The 19,216-nt window shown below is 42.2% G+C and overlaps 2 long non-coding RNA genes across 4 annotated transcripts; both read left to right on the top strand.

Moving 5' to 3' along the window:
• The first annotated feature begins 7,381 nt into the window (after nucleotides 1-7,381).
• Nucleotides 7,382-9,571, top strand: LOC124707884. The gene is made up of 4 exons (XR_007005018.1): nucleotides 7,382-8,189; nucleotides 8,315-8,581; nucleotides 8,997-9,082; nucleotides 9,528-9,571. It is a non-coding gene; the product is annotated as an uncharacterized LOC124707884 (long non-coding RNA).
• LOC124707883 lies at nucleotides 9,565-12,567 on the top strand. Of its 3 annotated transcripts, none has more exons than XR_007005017.1 (5): nucleotides 9,565-9,612; nucleotides 9,722-9,894; nucleotides 9,985-10,026; nucleotides 10,117-11,435; nucleotides 11,577-12,567. It is a non-coding gene; the product is annotated as an uncharacterized LOC124707883 (long non-coding RNA). The 3 variants fall into 3 exon arrangements; XR_007005016.1 differs by lacking the exon at nucleotides 11,577-12,567 and having other exon boundaries at nucleotides 10,117-10,222; nucleotides 11,284-11,567; XR_007005015.1 differs by lacking the exon at nucleotides 11,577-12,567 and having other exon boundaries at nucleotides 10,117-11,567.
• Nucleotides 12,568-19,216: the final 6,649 nt, after the last annotated feature.

The raw sequence follows: 19,216 nt of genomic DNA, 5'->3' as shown, positions 1-19,216 counted from the left end.
TGGAGATGAAGATCGAAGGCGCAAAGACTAAAGGGCCATATCATATCACATATGAATTGCATGTGATGTTAATCCTTTATGCATCTTATTTTGCTTAGAACGCGACGGTAGCATTATAAGATGATCCCTCACATTAATATCAAGATAATAAAGTGTTTTCCCCTCGTATGCACCGTTGCACGGTTCGTCGTTTCGAAGCATCTCGTGATGATCGGATGTGATAGACTCAACGTTCACATACAATGGGTGTAAGCCATGTTGCACACGCGGAATACTTGGGTTTGCTTGACGAGCCTAGCATGTACAGACATGGCCTCGGGACAACGGAAACCGAAAGGTTGAACACGAGTCATATGGATTATATGATCAACATGTTGATGTTCACCATTGAAGCTACATCATCTCACGTGATGATCGGTTTTGGTGTAGTGGATGTGGATCGTGTACCACTTAACAACTATGAGGGATGTTGTATTAAGTGGGAGTTCATTAGTAATTAGATTAAAACATGAACTAATTATCATAAACATAGTCTGAGTAGTATTTTAAATTTATTTTGTAGTATTGGCATCCGTTTTCTACCATGCGCTAGTCTTGTAATTGAGATAGAAATACTGTTAAAAATCTGACAAGAAACTTTACGGACTGGTACCGTATTGTTAAAGAATCAAGAAATGATTAAGTCTTATTGCAAACTTTTAGTAAATCTCACATTGTTGATTCAAAGAGCTATGTTTTCAATTAGTACCTAAAGTTATCTTGTCTCCATGAAACTTGAAGTTCAAATCTGTTTGAAAAAGTAAGGAGCTGAAAATTTAGTTTTCAGAAATAATCAAGGTATAAGATATATGGGATATCTAAGACCTTATTGCAAGATGATAGAATATATTTTGGTGAGACTACATAAACTCATAAGTTTTATGGGAATATACGAAGGCTGAAGACGCAAAGCGTCCCAATCCTCCAACTATTGGGGCACTAACGATATTCGCATATCCATGAAGTGATCGTCCTTAGTATGCACTGTTGCTAAGACTCGTCGTTTCGAAGCATCTCGTGATGATCGGGTGTTATAGATTTTCACATGCGAATACTGAGGTTAAACTTTACGAGCCTAGCATGTACATACATGGTCTCGAAAAGTCGTCATGATATGATGGATAAAATTATGAGTGAAAATTGTTCATCATATTAAAAGGTTACTAATAGTGAAATCCGGAACACTTGTCATATGATGATCAACTTCAAAGTAAGAACCTCAAGGTTATTGGTATTTGACCAACAAACCTAGAAGTTATTGATGTTGAAGTGTTTTTCTGAATAATGAGGAAAGCTAAAAGAGAAACTACAAAAAATTATCGACAGAAAGAAAGAAAAGACTAGAAAGTCTAGCTCAGGTGTATATAAATGATATACATGTTATGGATGTATTCCTTGTTTGGTCACATAATGAAGTTCTTGGGTATTTGTACCAGATTGGTTGGTATGACATGTCATACAGTACAACGCAATACAAGAATACGATGGCCTAAGTGACTGATAAGGAATATGGTAATAATGCACGTCTGGAACATAATAAAGTGTTATTATATTTGTCGTTGGCATTCTACCTAGCCCTTAGAATTTATAATAAAGAACTTAATAATTGTTATTTTGCTCTGGTCAAATAAAAACAATGAGTTGTTCAAATTATGACATTACTCCATGTACGATGGATAAGTTATTATAAATCTTAATGGTGAAACACATATACATAACACTGACGCTAAAAATGCCATAAGAAAAATGATTTGAATTCCACTTATCTGTGGAACCGCCATTTAGGTCATGTTAGAAAGGAACACATGAACGAACTCCATGCAAATGGATTTTTGGAGTCATTTGATTTTTGAATCGTTTGGCGCTTGCAAATATTTTCTAAAGAGAATGACTGAAATACCGTTCATAGGCCAAGAGTTGAACGGGCAACTAACTTAGTGGAAACATACATAATGATGTATATGGTTCACTGGGCATAGTTGTGTGCGGGAGATTCTTCTACTTCATGAAAACTACCAACAATGAATTGAGTATATATATGTGGATATATTCGATAAGGAAGAAGTTTGAAACATTTGAATGGATTCAAATAAATTTCAGCATGAAGTGGAAATCATCGTAATAGAAAAGTCAAATATCTATGATTGGATCATGGTGGAAATATTTGAATTACGAGTTTTAGCGAACATCTAAGAGAGTTATGAAATTGTTCTACAACTCACGTTTCTTGGAGTATCATAGTGATGATGAAGTATCCAAGAGATGTATCCAAACCTTGTTGGGTCAATGATGAGATAAAATATTGATGTCATTATATTTTTGTGGATTATGCTTTAGTGACTACCGCTTTTACACTGAATAGAGCATCATCATAATCCGTTGAAATGACACCATACGAGCTATGGCATGGGTATGAACCCTAATAGTCATTTCTTAAATTTTTGGTATGCATAGCATATGTAAATAAGTTTACAACCAAAATCGGATGAATGTCTTTGTTGTTATCCCAGAATTGGGAATTCTTCCCACTATGAAGTAAAAGACAAAAGTGTTTGTTAATGTTACTTGCTTATTTCCAAGAAATTTTTTTCTAGCAAAGTATTTGAGTGGGAGGACAATAGAACTTGATAAGGTTTATGAACCTGAGCATAATGATCAGAGTAGCGCAGCATCGGAAGTTGGTTCCGGAAGCGGCCACAACGATCATGGCTCCCATGACTATAAAGTGTTTTAGCCATGGAGATCGAAGTACATATTGAACCTTGTAGGTATGGTTTACTTTGTGATCAAATAAATGATTTGTGGACAAAGGATTGATTTTGAACAATGATAAACCAACTACAAACAAAGAAGTTATGATGGGCCATGACTCCGTTAAAATGGCTATGCGTCATGAAATCCAAGATAGATGAATACTTTTTGAAAGTAAATAGATCTATGAAACTGATGGACTTGGATGTAATATCCTTGAATAAACTCGACTTGTCGAAAAGTTGTTTACGACAAAGTTTAAAGAGTTGACTACGATAAGATTAGATCTTCCGTAGCAATGCTTATAGTCTATGTGGATTATTCTAGTAATCGCTACATATTTCTTTTATGAGATATGCTAGTAGGATGGCAAAATACATTACTTAATGGAAGTGTGTATTAAAGGTGTATACAAGATACCACCAAGAGTTTTGCTAGTTCGTGGAATACTAGATAGGTATACGAACTTCAATTGGATGAAGTGAGTATCACGGAGTTAGAATCTTCACCAGATGAAATAGTCAAAGAGTTTTTGATTTCATCAGAGACGATGAAGAGGCTTGCATTTGCAAGAAATTAAGTGGGAGCGCTGCGACATATTTATAATACTTTATGTAGATAACATATAGTTGGTTATAAATGATGTAATTATATACTTGATTAAAAGATTTCAGTGAGAAATTAACTTCAATGAAAGGATATGGACTGAAACAAATTTAGTGTCAGGATCTATAAAGATAGATTGAAACACATAATAAGTTTAAGTCAAAGTACATAGAATGGATATTGAAATAGTTCAATATAGAAATATTAAGAAAATGTTCTTGTCATGTGAAGGTTTAACAAGACTTGAGTGTATCTGACACTCAATGAGTAAAAACACATGAGTGATTATAGATTACGAATAATATATGTACAGAATTAGATGTCATGTGCTCTAAAGTATTATGAGCATGTACCAGAATGATTCATGTGATGATCATTGAACGACAGTAAGAATATCCTTGAGTACTTTAGAAGTACCAAGGATATATATATAGTTTTTATATGGAGAAATGACAAACAAATCACTGTAAGATGTTGCACCGATATTGGTTTTGTCACATATAAAATTTCAATCTCAAATTAGGCTAAGTGTTGTTTTAAAAGGTAGCACAATGAGCTAGAAGTTGTCTATGCTAGATTTAGATGAATTCTAAATATTGTGACGGATTCTACAAATGAAGGCAGAGTATGTCATTGTTTTGACAATGACTGAGGATGTTAAGTCAAGAGGTTCTTTGAGAACTTGGTGTAGTTTCGATAGTGTCAGAATTTTGAAGCTATATTGTGTGTGACAATATTAGTGACATATTTCAGATCGCGGAATTAAGGTTCCACCAGAAGATCAAACATATTTTAAATGCCGACTCATTTGCAAAATGAGTGATGCGTTGAGACGCAAATGAATTGCAAAATACATACGTTTCGAACATGTCGATCCGTTGACTAAAACTTCTCCCGTGAGCAAAACATGATAAAGCACCGAAGGCCAAGGTGTTATATCTTTACAAATGTAAACAAGATTATTGACTCTAGTGCAAGTGGGAGACTGTTGGAAATATGCCCAAGAGGCAATAATAAAATGGTTATTATAATATATCTTTGAGTTTATGATAATGTTTACATACCATGCTATAATTATATTAACCGAAATATTGATACATGTGTGTTATGTAAACAACAAGGAGTCCCTAGTAAGCCTCTTGTATAACTAGCTTGTTGATTAATAGATGATCATCGTTTCATGATCATGAACATTGGATGTTATTAATAACAAGGTTATGTCATTATGTGAATGATATAATGGACACACCCAATTAAGCGTAACATAAGGTCACATCATTAAGTTATTTGCTATAAGCTTTCGATACATAGTTACCTAGTCCTTTCGACCATGAGATCATGTAAATCACTTATACCGGAAAGGTACTTTGATTACATCAAACGCCACTGCGTAAATGGGTGGTTATAAAGGTGGGATTAAGTATCCGTAAAGTATGAGTAGAGGCATATGGATCAACAAGTGGGATTTGTCCATCCCGATGACGGATAGATATACTATAGGCCCTCTCGGTGGAACGTCGTCTAAATAGCTTGCAAGCATATGAATGGTTCATAAGAGACCACATACCACGGTACGAGTAAAGAGTACTTGTCAGGAGACGAGGTTGAACAAGGTATATAGATACCGATGATCAAACCTCGGACAAGTAAAATATCGCGTGACAAAGGGAATTGGTATCGTATGTGAATGGTTCATTCGATCACTAAGTCATCGTTGAATATGTGGGAGCCATTATGGATCTCCAGATCCCGCTATTGGTTATTGGTCAGAGAGAGGTCTCAACCATGCCTACATAGTTCACGAACCGTAGGGTGACACACTTAAGGTTTGATGTCGTTTAAGTAGATATGGAATAAGGAATGGAGTTCGAAGTTCTTTTCGGAGTCTCAGATGGGATCCAGGACATCACGAGGAGGTCCGGAATGGTCCGGAGAATAAGATCCATATATAGGAAGTCATATTCCAAGTTTGGAAATGATCTGGTGCATTTATGGCAGGTTCTAGAAAGTTCTAGAAAAGTCCGGAAGAAATCACCATGGAAAGTGGAGTCCCGGAGGGACTCCACCTTGCATGACCAGCCAAACCCTAAAGGGTGGAGTCCCGTGTGGACTCCACCATAGGTGGCCGGCCACCCCACCTAAAGGAAAGGTGGGAGTCCCACCTTGGATAGGACTCCCTCCTTGAGTAGGTTTCCCACCTATGGGAGGTTTTGTTGTTGGGGTCTTATTCGAAGACTTGGACTACAACTCTTGGGGATTTACACCTATATAATGAGGAGGAGAGGGAGGGGCAGCCACTCTTGGCCGTACCACCTAGGGCTGCCCATGGCCGGCGCCCTAGTCACCCCCTCTCCCCAAACCCTAGCCTCTCCTCCTCCACCACCTCTCCCGTATACGGTTAGGCGAAGCCCTGCCGGAGTTCTTCACCACCACCGCCACCACGCCGTCGTGCTGCCGGGATTCCGAGGAGGATCTACTACTTCCGCTGCCCACTGGAACGGGGAGAAGGATGTCGTCTTCATCAACACCGAACGTGTGACCGAGTACGGAGGTGCTGCCCGATTGTGGCACCGTCAAGATCTTATACGCGCTTTTGAAAGCGGCAAGTGATCGTCTACCGCAGCAACAAGAGCCTCCTCTTGTAGGATTTGGAAATCTTCAAGGGTTAGTCTCGTTCATCCCCTCGTTGCTCCCGTCTTCTAGATTGCATCTTGGCTTGGATTGCGTTCTCGCGGTAGGAATTTTTTTGTTTTCTATGCTACGAATCCCTTCAAGCTCATGTGTTAGCTCAAACCCCACTGAATATTAGTTTCAGACGGGCGTTATTGGGAAACAGATGGACTTTATGGTTGCAATTATGCCGAAAACTAATGACGGTAAATTTAAATGATGAGCAGGATCGTTTTGTTTGGGAATTGACAACCAATGGTAAATTTACGGTAAAATCTATGTATGAAGATCTTATGAGTGATCATACCCCGTACTTGAGAAAATATTTGTGGAAAGTTAAAGTCCCTTTAAAAATACGAATTTTTATGTAGTTCCTTAGTAACAAGGTACTATTAACTAAAGATAATTTAGCTAAACGGAATTGGAATGGATGTATGAAGTGTGTTTTCTGTGGAGAACAGTAAACCGTCGAACATCTTTTCATTGAGTGTCCATTAGCCAAACTTCTTTGGCGTACGGTTAATTTCACGTTTGATCTTCCACCTCCAACCAATATTACAAATATGTTTGGAAATTGGTTAAATGGGGTAGATAGACAATCTAAAACTTTCATCCGTGTTGGGTTTCTGCTTTATGTTGGTCTATTTGGAGGGCAAGAAATGATCTTATCTTTAACAAAAAAAAATATTTTCACTACTTGCAGGTTATTCATATGATGGCTCACTGGGTTCAGTTATGAGCTCTCCTTTCACCGGAGGGACTACGGGAGTCCATGGTTTCTGGATGCACACGGCTCCGGACGGTCGCTCGAGATATCTTGTGCCTGAGTCGGCTGGCGGCATACTAGGAGGCTACAATGATGTGTAGTTTTATGATGTTCTTTTGGTTCCGTTGGTTGATTTTTGTATCAACTGTAGGTGATGATTGAGATGCGAATCATGTAAGACTTTATACTACTGCTTTTTAATAAAAGGTCGTGTGCATCATCATGATGCAGAAGCCGGGGTTGAACTCTTATTTCGAAAAAAAAATCGCAGAATCATGGAAAATTAATTAAGTTGGCACCACATCACAGACTAAAATGCTCGATCATCTACAAACGACTGCACTAACTCCCACCGGCATCAACATAAATTGGTTGCAAAAGATGAAATTAACTAAACAAGTTAAAGCCGTTGCATTCCCTGGGCTCTCAGCGATTGGACGGTGCGTGCGTCCCGTGTGGGCCAGTTGAGTCCTACGTTTTCTCAGTTCCAGTCCAAACCCGTCTCCTCTCTCTCTCAGCTAGGATTTATCACAGCTCAAAGAAAAAAGCTAGGGTTCGTCACCCCACCGTGCGCCGCCGCCATCGACCAAGACAGGTGGAGGTGAGCGGCGCAATGGGGATGCGCGCCTGGCGGCCGTGACCGGAGCCCCAGGAGCAGGCGATGCGCGGCCTGTCCCAGAAGCTGCCCAAAACTACATGGCGCTGATTCCGCCTGCCTCCTCCGGCTGAGAATCTCGGCGTGGTTTTCGCGTTCTGGTTCAAGGACATGAGCCTAATCGGTCAAAAGAACTGGTCGGGCGGTTTCACTCCCTAATCCCCTTGGACCCCGTCCTCAACCTATCTCCTCCCATCTCGATTCAACGCCTCCGTCGCCGTCGCCTTGGCTCGTGCCGCCGCCACCCGCAGCCTCTTGCGTCATCCAGCACAGCTGCCACCGGCAACCGTCGCCCGCGGGGCACCCAACGCCGCCGCCACGCGCAGCCGACGCTGATGCCATTGGAGCCAGATTCCCGTCCACCTCCTGCTCCTGCGCACCTAGCACAGAAAATGGGGACTGCTCCGGCGAATCCACCGGCGCGGTGAGGAGCTGGTAGAGAGGGAGATGAGCGGGCGCAACGCCTCCCACTATGCTGCTGAGCATGGCCTCCACGGCTGCCGCCTTGCGCTCTGCCTGGCAGCCAAGCAGAGCCTCTCCTCCCCCTGGCCGCCTCCTCCCCATAACCGTCCTCTACCCTCTTCTTCCTTCCTCTGGCCCTGTTATTCCACTGATTAATTTTTTTTTCTCGATCTTCTTTTGTTTACGTCATTGGGGTTTGATTGCTCCAGATGGACCTGATCGCTCCCCTGCGTGACATGGGTAAGTTGCCAGTACCCCTTACTGCATCATTTTTTGGTTTCTTAACTGATTCGGTAGAGTTGGTTACTTTTGATGTGAACAAGTGATGGGGAGCGCCCATTTTTTGGTTACCTCTGTTCGTGCAGGATAGTGCACAAAGTAACGGAACTTCTTATTTTCCACATTACTAAATTCGCTCTTTCCATCTGGAAAGTTAGAGCAAATTGAGCTAGAGTTAGCCAAACCCCCGACGGTGGTGGTGTTGAGGAGTGCTATGTGCTGCAAGTGAATCCGATGGGAGTAAAGGGACAGGGATAATGCAGAGGATATGAGTATGGTCGAGAGGTTTCTTGAAGAGGTGGGATGGAAGAGGGACAGAAAGGGGGGAAATAACAGGGATTATTAGATGACGGGTGAGTTATCTGACTTTGTGCATCTTTAGATGAATTGTTATGTAAACTTGAACAAGAAGCAACTTCGTGTAATTGGTCCCATGTTTGCTTGTTGCTAGACCTCACTTGGAGCACAATCTTTCTTCATATTGAAATTCCTTTTTACAGTTGTTCAACTACAAGCACAAGCTTCTGCATGTGGCTTATTTCTCATGCAACTTTTTCTTTTTCCATGAGCCCTTATTATATCTTGCGAGTTCAGTCGTCCATTTTTATGCAATAGAAAAGAAAAATCCCCACTGTACCACTTCAAAACTTTTGGGGTTATCTGTTACTTGATCTGAATAACCATTAGTAGTGCTTAGCTTGTCCAGACATTTTTGAAATATCTTTGCACAAGGTTGTGATAATCTTGCACTTGCAATCTTAACTACAGGATTCAAAAATGAGGCTTCAAAGAAGCTTCAGGCTTAGCCCATTCTTGAGGTTGCAATTGTACAAGAGGCAGATCGTCTGGAGTTTGTAAGCATTCCTGAACTATAGTTTCTGAACCAGATCTGCATACTAGAGCTTCTTTAATAATTCTTAATATCTGCTTATACAGTTCATTCTGCAAGTTCAGTCTTGTGTTTGTCTTTATTTCGGTTATGCTGAAAAATATTGTAGGTTTGAGTTTGATCTTTAATGTAGTCGGGATAACGAATATGTCAAGTTTGCCGTCCTGGACCCTCATGTGGCCATGGTTGTTTTGGTTAGCCTGTCCAATGAGTATCTCAGTTTAATTTGATATTAAAAGTTATAAATTACTTTTGTGGGCTCCTGACAATGAGCCCTAGACTGTGCCTCTGCAGGTTAATTTGACATTACAAATTACTTGTGTGGTAGAATATGATTCATGTGTTATTTTTGGTATGTACCTTGGGGAATTAGGAGATGAAATTGATCACCGCAGCTGATTACTTGTGAGTTTTTAGGTGGAAGGCCTCACTGGGATGAGAGCTGCTTGCGAACCTACCGCCCATGTACTGAACTTTGCGCGAACATTGGTCAAGGTAAACACTAATCTTTTATAGATTACTAGAATCCTTTTTCTTTTTGTCTATATCAATCATCTTAAGACTTTGCATTCTACAATTCATAATATAGTGTGAATTGTTTCAGTGTTATCTCAGCCATCAGTTACTACGAATGAAATCGACAGTGTGGTGCATCATATGATAGTTGAGGCGGGTGCTTCGCCTTCTCCTCTTGACTATGGTGGATTTCCTAAAAGTATCAGCACATCAGTAAATGAGTGTGTCTGCGACGGGCTACCCGATTCAACACAACTGCAGGTTCTGTTAGAATGAAACTTGCCTCTTCCTATCTTTATTTTGGTCTCATGCTTATTTACTGTTGGTTGAAATATGGTCTTTCTACTGCAGAACGGAGATATCACAAATATTGACGTAAATGTGTTCCTGAATGTAAGTTCTATCCCTTATAATTGTGCGTATGCTTAATTGATATATTTAGCACAAATTCGGATTTCGATGACATTTTCCCTTTTGTAATAGGATTCATACCATACTCTATAGGGATACCATGGTTGAGCTCACTTGGTGGAACTTCCACACATCTGTATGTGGAGAAGCGGATGAATCTATCAGACATTTCCTGGAGGTAAGTTGATGCTGATGTGTGATATAATTCATCCAGTATACATAGCTGCTTAGTAATGATTTGTGCTTAATCTCAGTGTTGCAATATTTATGAACACAATGTTTTCTCTAATCTAGAAATCTCTTAAATTTAAGGAAAAATCTTTTGAAAGGGCTTTTTTCCAAGCAATTTCTAATTTCCTTTTGATACTATGTCCTGGAACTCTCATAGATTTTACTATGATAAAAATGCTTTTTCAGAAGATAAAGTGTTGATTTTAAGAAAGGAAATGTGTGAGTGCTATGCTTTGGTAATTAGGCATTATATGCTTTGGTACAGTACACACTCTTGATATCTGTATCTTAAGTGGAAACATATGCCTTTTAAAATTTCAGACCAAGTTGACATATCTTGATGGAACCTTTGCATAACCTATATATTGGACGAAGAATAGTGTGAGGGGTGAATGAACAAGTGTCAGTCGAATTGAATGTGGTGCCGATACAATCCGTTGCTTTGTGCAGCATTCACTTTTTAGTTTCCTAGGCTCTAACCTGAGATGGAACCCCATGGTGTACGAACCTGTAGAGCTGCAAGCATATCTATCTAAAAATGGAGAACTAGCCAAGAATGACCAAGTGCAGCTCTGTTCAGCTAGAGTTAGCTCGGTTTGTGCAACAAGGGCATATGGTTGGTTAATTTTTTGAACCCTTCTCATGTAGCAGGTAGTGTTAAACACGTTGACTGATCTATTCTGTGTGCGTTCTATTTTGCTCAGATTAATATCTGGCTGAAATAGGAACACTCCTTTTACAGAGGTCAAAACATAATAGATAATGTGTTCTCTAGATTGATTATGGTGTTTACCAATCAGGATGTCAAAACTGCACCTTGGGACACGACTAGGCTTTGTCTTAAGAGTGACACCAATATACTCTTGTGTTGTGTGAGGCCTTTTTGGCATCATCGATTAAGAACACGGTATCTTCTAGAGATGTCCATCATATATGTTTGTGTGAATAAATACAATACATTTGCATGTTTCTTAGTTCTCAATTAATACCCAAACTATCTCAATACAGTGTTCTCTATTAATTCTTATGTTACTACCTTGGCCCTCTTATTACTCTCTTTAGTCACCGATTTACATAAATATTGCGTGCTTCACGAATGTACAAGTGAAAGCTTCACTGGTGTTAGTTTGAGAAGAAACTTAAGGTCAGCAAACGAGAAGGTTATATTCCCATATTTTCCTGTGACCTTTAATATTTAGGTGCCATCTGTGAGATTTTTAGTGTCTTTGACCTGAGTTTTGAGAATTTACCAGATAGATGTGTGATCTGCTCTAATTAATTGGGAGGTTTTGTTGGTGCAGAAAGCTCTGATATGTCTGTTGTTACCCACCCAAGCAGAACTCCATAATTTTGTTTGTACATGTAGTAATTGTATACTTCATAGCTTGAGTCTGTATACATTTCTGTATGCCGTTTTCTCATATTTTGTGTTTTGAGTTCTGTAGCTATTTTCATCCATTCATAATTTTTTTGCAGGGAGATGGAATTCATGGTTTTGTACCAGAAGCTCAAGTTAATAAATTTGAGCATGTTTAGTGGACGGTCAGGTGTACTATCTTCAGTATTTTGAAAGTATGTCTGTTAGAGAATAGTTCTAGCCAGCCAGTCATAGGTTTGAGCTGCATTTCGCATCATCCAACCTATAGATGATAGATACAAGATAAGTTTTGACCAGAAATGCTATGGTACCATACACTTTCCCTTTATACTATTGCAACCTAAGGTCATTCAAAAGCATAATGGTCACCATTATGGATATTATACCACTCTTTTGATTGTCATGTTAATATATGTGTTAATCTTGCTAATTCAAATATAGTCTTCTCGAAATAGGTGTTTTCTTTTTGTTACAAGATTGGAGTTCATTCTCTGTTCCAATGTTTCTTTGATGCTGATGGAAAAACACTATTTTTGGTAGAATCATCCAAGTGTAGTATACTGTTAAATGGATTGCTGAAAGAGGGCAACGATTTCAGTTTACAAAAAGGGAGCCTGCCACTTTGGCTTATCTGTATAAGTTCATACCGCACAAAGTGGTGTTAATAAGTGGATTGTAGGATGTGTTTTTTTCAGATTGTTATTTAATAACACACTATATATGCGAACAAGATTGTTTGCTCCAAGATTGATGGCGTTCTTTTTCTAGAACAAAGTGGTACAACTTGTATTTTTTTTTCTTCTTTTGACTAAGAAGAGGTTGGGTAGACAATGATATGGAGTTATGGACCAACATACACATGTTTCTTTTGTATACCTGCTACTTGTTGAGGTGTGGCCATGGAGTAAAAAAAGGTTGGCACTGATTTAGACGGAATTATTCTAAAGATTGTGCAGGTGACGCCCCGCCGAGCGATGACCCAGTCGCCAAGACTCTCTCCTTCCGCTCCGCCTTCCAGCCCAACTCCCGCCGCCAGCGCACTTCCACGACCTCCTCGACGCCCTCGGTCCATAACCGGCAACGCCATCTTTGCGGAGGTGCGAACTTCCTGGACTTCCCCAGGAGTTCAACGCCTGCTCCGCACGCCTGGGCCTTGCTGCCGCCGGCGCAACTTCTCTGTGTGTACGCCGCGGCCGGCGACATGTGGCCTACGTTTCGAGCGTGATGAGGATGGCAGTGACGGGAAGTTTGTGGGCAAGCTTGCGCCGGGGGAGCTCGCCGAGATGCTCTCTATGTGTTGGGCCGACGTGGAGCGGTGTGGGGCCCCGAGGGTTTCGGAAGGAATGAAGGGTGGGAGGTGGGGCATGCTGCTCCCGAACGTATCGCAGCTGGTACTATACTGATGCTGTCCCCACTCATGTCTGACGGGACCGCCGTGATGCCGCTGCCGTCTGGGCTGCGAGGTTTCCGGTGCTGCTGGGATGGGGATGATGGTGCAGTAGTCTAATCTTTCTTTGTTCTTCTTTCCTGGCAGAAATAATTAGCTTCACGAATTAGCATGCAACGTATCCAGGTGAGATTTGTTGCCGCTGATAATTAATTTTGCATCAGGGAAGCCAGCGCTAAGATTCTGGTAGCTAGCAGCTTATATCTTGCATCAGGCTGAACTTTGCATCTCCCGTAAGATGGCCTACCAATAAACTCCTGCTATATTTCCTCTACCATCTAACTAGGCAAAAGTTTCTTTGTTATACATCAGATTACATGACTTATAGATTAGAAATATGATTGACTGACTAGGCGACGTTTAGTATAAATGGAGTCCTGTTATTGTTCTATTATTTATGCACACCTACGTTACATAGATTGCTTGAAGTAATTGTATGGAGTGTGTCCATGTGGTGTTCTTCAAGGACACAATTAGCTAAGCTATTTATTAAGTTGAGTTGGCATTGTTTCTGTAACTAAGCTGAATTAGCATTGTTTCATGAGACAATGTGCAGACAATGGAGGTATTAATGAAATTAGTCTGAGTCCAATGGAGGCTTTATCAGTCTCTGCACCATTCAGCCTCCCCTTTGTTTCTAAAGGGAGGCTTCTTAGTGTAATTTTTCTTCCATTGAGATGTTTTTTCCACATCCAAATATTCTATATTATATAAAATAATTATAGTATTTGCGCCTAAATATTTATGGCTAGCAATATATCTCCTGCCTTTCTATTAAAAATATATCCCCGTTAGTCTGATTTCGGAACTGTTTTTCTGCATTCTTTTTATACCCATTGACACTTGCTCAAGAATTTTAAAATGTCCATTTTTTTTGGCTTGAGAAATTGAGTTTATTGTATCTTCCCGTAGTTTGAGTATAGTTTAAGAATCTCATCATTTGCTGTAGAAGCTATACATCATCATATCGTGGACATATCCTTCTCTGGCGGTCATGGTCTAGATTGGTCTCTGCGGTTTTATGCGTGTTCATGTTATATACTTATATCCACTATTTGGAGATAAGCAATCCAATGGTTTATTGGGTTCGATTACAACAAGCAGGTGGTGAGGTCTAGCAGCCGCATCACGATGAGGCCAATGACAGCATCACCTGGTATTTGTTCCAGCCGGGCCATTCCACTTCTCACGGCAACGGATGCCAGGTCCTTCAATACCCTAGAGACCCGGAGCCACGACCATAAGCCAAGAGCCTTGAGGAGGGACTGATCTAACTGCTGAAGAGGAGGTGACCCCGCTAGGAGGAGGCGGTGAGCAAGGGTGCATGGAGTAGTGCCACTTACTGGCGAGCAATCACCGAGGCCGTGATGACAATGATGTGTCCATTTGCCACCGCGGCCGTTCCACACCACCGATGTAGCGATTGAGGTCTGTAGATGAACTTGGATTTTCTCCCTATCTTCGATCCAAGAAATGAAACCTGAGTGAACAATCTCCCAAAACCTGCAGCTGAAGCATGAACATGCGGCGAACTTTCTCTATGTCAGATTGTCAGCACGGAGCTAGATCACTTGGTCTCACTTGGTGCCGATCGGCAACGAAGGCCGCGATGAGGACGCGCCGCCATTACCCACCACGGAGGTAGTGTTTGAGGTAACCTCATCTTCCTTATTCCGATCTTCAACCCAATAAACTTGAAACCTAAACAAATATGTCTACTATTTGCAGATAAAGCTGGAGCACGAACAACTGAAGGTCATGCACAACGCTCTCACAAGCTGGTGCTACGTTCCTATTTATCGTTGTTGTCTTCTACATATTGTTGCTATCCACTTTGCAACATTAGGCAACACTTTCTATTAATTACAATGATGGTTCCCCCTTTATTAAGGGCCCGCAAAAACTGTATATTAAGGAAAATTAAAATGTCAGTACCGTAGCTTTCTACTAAAGCAAAAAAAAGAGGCATGCACGAACGAGTGGTAGCCGGCGCGGCGAAGCGCGCTACCCATCTAGTGTACTATAGTTCAGTGGCTGTGAAAGAGCAGGGAAAAGGTACGGATCGCACAGTAGAGAAGGCAGGCGCAGCTGTACGACACGGGCGTGGACAACCGATCGTAGGCCAAGCAGCGCGTCGTGGCCGCTAAAGAAGCCTGGCCAGCCATACTATGATGAGATACGCTTGACATGCACACAGTGACACAGTGCTACTAGCGACTACTATATGCCGCTACCGAACAAGAAATGGAGCCGTGATGGGCGTTTCTATAAAACCTGGAAAACCTTAGTATAGTTTATGTATTGTGCAGCTCAAAGTTTGAGCCTCGTGTTATAAAAGGTTTGAGCTTGGCGTTGGAGTCAGCAGCTTGCTGCTAGTAACTTGACCTGCAATCTGTAATCCTATTTGTTTTTTTTTTATCAAGGAGCATAGCTCCAGCCTCTACATCCAAAGGATACACACAACTTTCTTGTTTATTAAATTATTCGCAATGTCTTACAAGGGGAATACAAAAATCAACTCGAAGTCTCCTTCCTAGCGACAACATGCTATACCCAAGATGAAGGGGGACCATGAACAAGGCCATACTCCCTGACGGTACACCAACACACATCATCTAAAAAGCAAAACCCTGAGGGTGTGCCATTGCACACGTCGCAGAATTCGCAACCGCCATCTATCTCGAACCCATCTCCAAGCGAGATCAACGCATTTACCGTGCCAGGCCTGCCGTCGATGTCACCATAACACCAAACAGCTTCACCATCCTGCCCGCGTCTAGCAGTCCTCGCCCGTCTTCGAAACCCCGCAGCTCCACGCCGCTAAGAATCATCGATGACAGCGTGGTAGATGAACACCACTCCACCAAAAACCACCTCCATCCATTCGCTGCTCCAAAAACGATGCCTCAAGAGGTAGCACGACGCAAGGAGCGCCGTCATCGTCCGATCCTGGCTGGATCTAGAGTTTCCCCCGGAGCAGCACGAGTGAGTTCCCGCGGACTGCGACAATGATGCCTTCAGGAAGGAAGCGACGCATACCGCCACCATCGCCCGCCAATCTTGACACGGTTTTCACCGACAGCCGCGGGTCCCCAACTCGGCGAGAACAAACGGAGAGGCCAACAAAGATGATGCCTTCGCAGGGGAACGACGCCAATAGCCGCCGCCATCATCCGCCAAGAACGAAGTCAAGGCGCGGTGTTCACCGGTGGCTCGTTCGCCGCTAGCTCGTCGTCGACTAGATCTTCCTCGCCGGGGTAAAGGGATTTCATGATCCGCCACCCCAGCAACCAGCCGACCTCCTCCAGCGAAGAAGAAGGCCACCTCCACCGTCGAACCCAAGGCTGCTGCCCCGGGCGACCTCGTACCGCGGGAGAAGCCCAAGATCATCGCCCCGCACCGGCGCGAGGCGGAGGGTATGGCGCTGTTCGCCACCACCAGCCACCACCGGCTTGCCGCCGATGGGAGGCGGGGAGGCCGCAGAACAAACTAGCCACCGTCCCCGTCCATCTGCGGGAGGCGAGAGGGCCGCCGTCCGTCCATCCCCGTCCGACCCGCCCAACCATCCGGAGGGGGAAGGGTCGCCGCCGCCGCGTCGTGAAGGCTCCATGGCCGCCGTCCCCGCTGCGTCACGAGGGAGGGCCGCCGCCACGCCCCACGGGCTTTGCCCAGCGGCGGCGGCGGCGGCGGAAGGGGCCTAGGGTTTGGAGTCTTGGCTCGAGCCATTTTTATAGACGATGATCGACCCGATCGATCGTTGCGTCGCATCATGCTTCCATGCCTCTCTTTAGTCCCTTTTTGCTCACCCTCGAACCACTACCGAGACGCAGCAGCTAGCGCATGATAATGAGGATTCAGGACAGTGATATCTTCGTTCTGCTGACCATTCAGAACGAAGGAAAAACAAAGCACTGAATTTTTGGATGTGATGTACATGTACTAGGAGTCTATATGTCCTGCTTGTAGGCTTGTAGCTATCCACTCCGCTGGGTCGGTCGGCGCCGCAATCGGCACCGGACGCGCAACGCTGCAGTAGCCAATAGTGGCTACTTTTTATTACTAGGAGTTTATATGTTTTATTATTTTAAAAAGTAATTACATCCAGCCTCAGCGTCTGCATAATTAGGCATAATTAGGATGCATACAACCATTTATGTTTCCCAAGTCAAAAGATGGAAAAAAAACAAGACGAAATACATATCGAAGCGATGAATCATATGACCTAAGGTTTGGGTGGGGCTTCAATTCGTAGACTATGCTGCTATCAATGTAGGGAAAAAGTATCACTCGCCGTAGCCTCCAACCGTGTACAGACCTCCGTAAATAGGTCTCGGTTCTCCACTCGAGAATACATGTACATCTATAGATGACCTGTAAAAAGGAGCACTTTTTATCGTTAAAAATCTTGTCATTTCTACTTAGCCAAAGCGCCCAGATAACTGCTAGCGTCCCCACCCTAAGAAGCAACTTAAACCTTGAATCAATACCATGAAGCCAATTGCCAAAGACATTGGCCACACTAGTCGGATGATACATGATAGACGCTACTTGGATGACTGACCATATAGATCTCGCAATTGACACTGGAAGAATATGTGTTTAATAGTTTCATCATGATGACAAAAAACACACCGTGTACTTCCGTGCCAATTTCGCTTAACAAGATTATCTTTGGTGAGGATAACTCCTCGACGAAGATACCATCCAAACTTTTTATTTTTAATGATATCTTCATCTTCCAAATTTTCTTCTTATTATCAACTGGTATGTCAGAATGAAGGATCAAATTGTACAATGATTTTACCGAGAAAGTGCCATCTACATGAAGATTCCATCTAAATTCGTCCGGTTCAGACGATAGTTGAATATCTCCCAGCCGGTGAATTATTGAATTCCATGCCAATAGCCTTTGCCCAAACAAGACCCGTCTGAACGTCACATTTGGAGGTGAGGTAGCCATTACTGTGACAACGGTATCTCCTTTGCGACGAACAATACTATACAAAGCAGAATACTATTCACTTAAGGGTGCATTGTCTAACCAAACATCTTCCCAGAACCGTATCTGTGCTCCATTCTTGATCGAGAAAAAACCATGGCGAAAAAAGAATTTTTTTGTCGCCATGAGACCAGCCTAGAAGTGCGAATCCGCAGGTTTCCAAACCACTTGGGATAATGTCTTCGAGCCGATATATTTTCTGCGAAGAATACTTTGCAAAATCCCATCTTCGGTAAGAAGCTTAAACAACCATTTACCTAGTAGTGCTGAATTCTTGACCTCCAGGTCATGAACTCCAAGCCCACCTTGATCTTTGGGACTACAAACTATAATCCATTTAACCAGTCGATATTTATTTTTCTCGCTGTCTCCTTGCCAAAAGAATCTGGATCGATAATTATCGAGTTTATGCAGAACTTCTTTTGGCACTAGGAAGAATGATAACATATACAGTACCATATTTGTCAGTACCGAATTAATGAGTACCAATCTTTCCCCCAGGGACAATTACCCTTCCAACTACTAAGGCGTTTTTGTAATCTTTCTTACACTATTTTCCATTCAGCGATTGTAAGTCTCTGATAATGAATCGGAATACCCAAATAGCGAATAGAAAATTGGCCTTGCCCACAACTACAGATTCGTATCATTTTGGGCATCACCGAAATAGAACAATTCACTTTTATGGAAATTGATTTTTAATCTCGACAACTGCTCGAAAGCCGCCAAAATTAATTTCAGATTGTGAGATTTTTCGAGATCGTGATCCATAAATAGAATTGTATCATCGGTATATTGAAGGATAGATAAACCACCATCAACCAGATGTGAAATCACACCTTCAATTTGACCATCAGACTTGGCCCGCTCTATGAGTATCGCCAGCATATCCGCTACAATATTAAACAACATTGGTGATAACGGATCCCCTTGGCGTAACCCTTTTCGTGTTTGGAAATAGTGGCTGGTGTCATCATTAACCCGGATTGCCACACTACCTCCATACACAAAATCATTTATTAGAGCACGCTACTATGGAGAAAAACCTTTCATCCTGAGCGTCTGATGTAGGAAAGACCACTTGACCTTATCATACGCCTTTTCAAAATCTAATTTT

The sequence above is a fragment of the Lolium rigidum genome, chromosome 4 (genome assembly GCF_022539505.1).
Source record: "Lolium rigidum isolate FL_2022 chromosome 4, APGP_CSIRO_Lrig_0.1, whole genome shotgun sequence".
Lineage (NCBI taxonomy): Eukaryota > Viridiplantae > Streptophyta > Magnoliopsida > Poales > Poaceae > Lolium > Lolium rigidum.
Note: the sequence above shows the minus strand (reverse complement) of the source record. Positions and strands in the feature narration are given on the sequence as shown.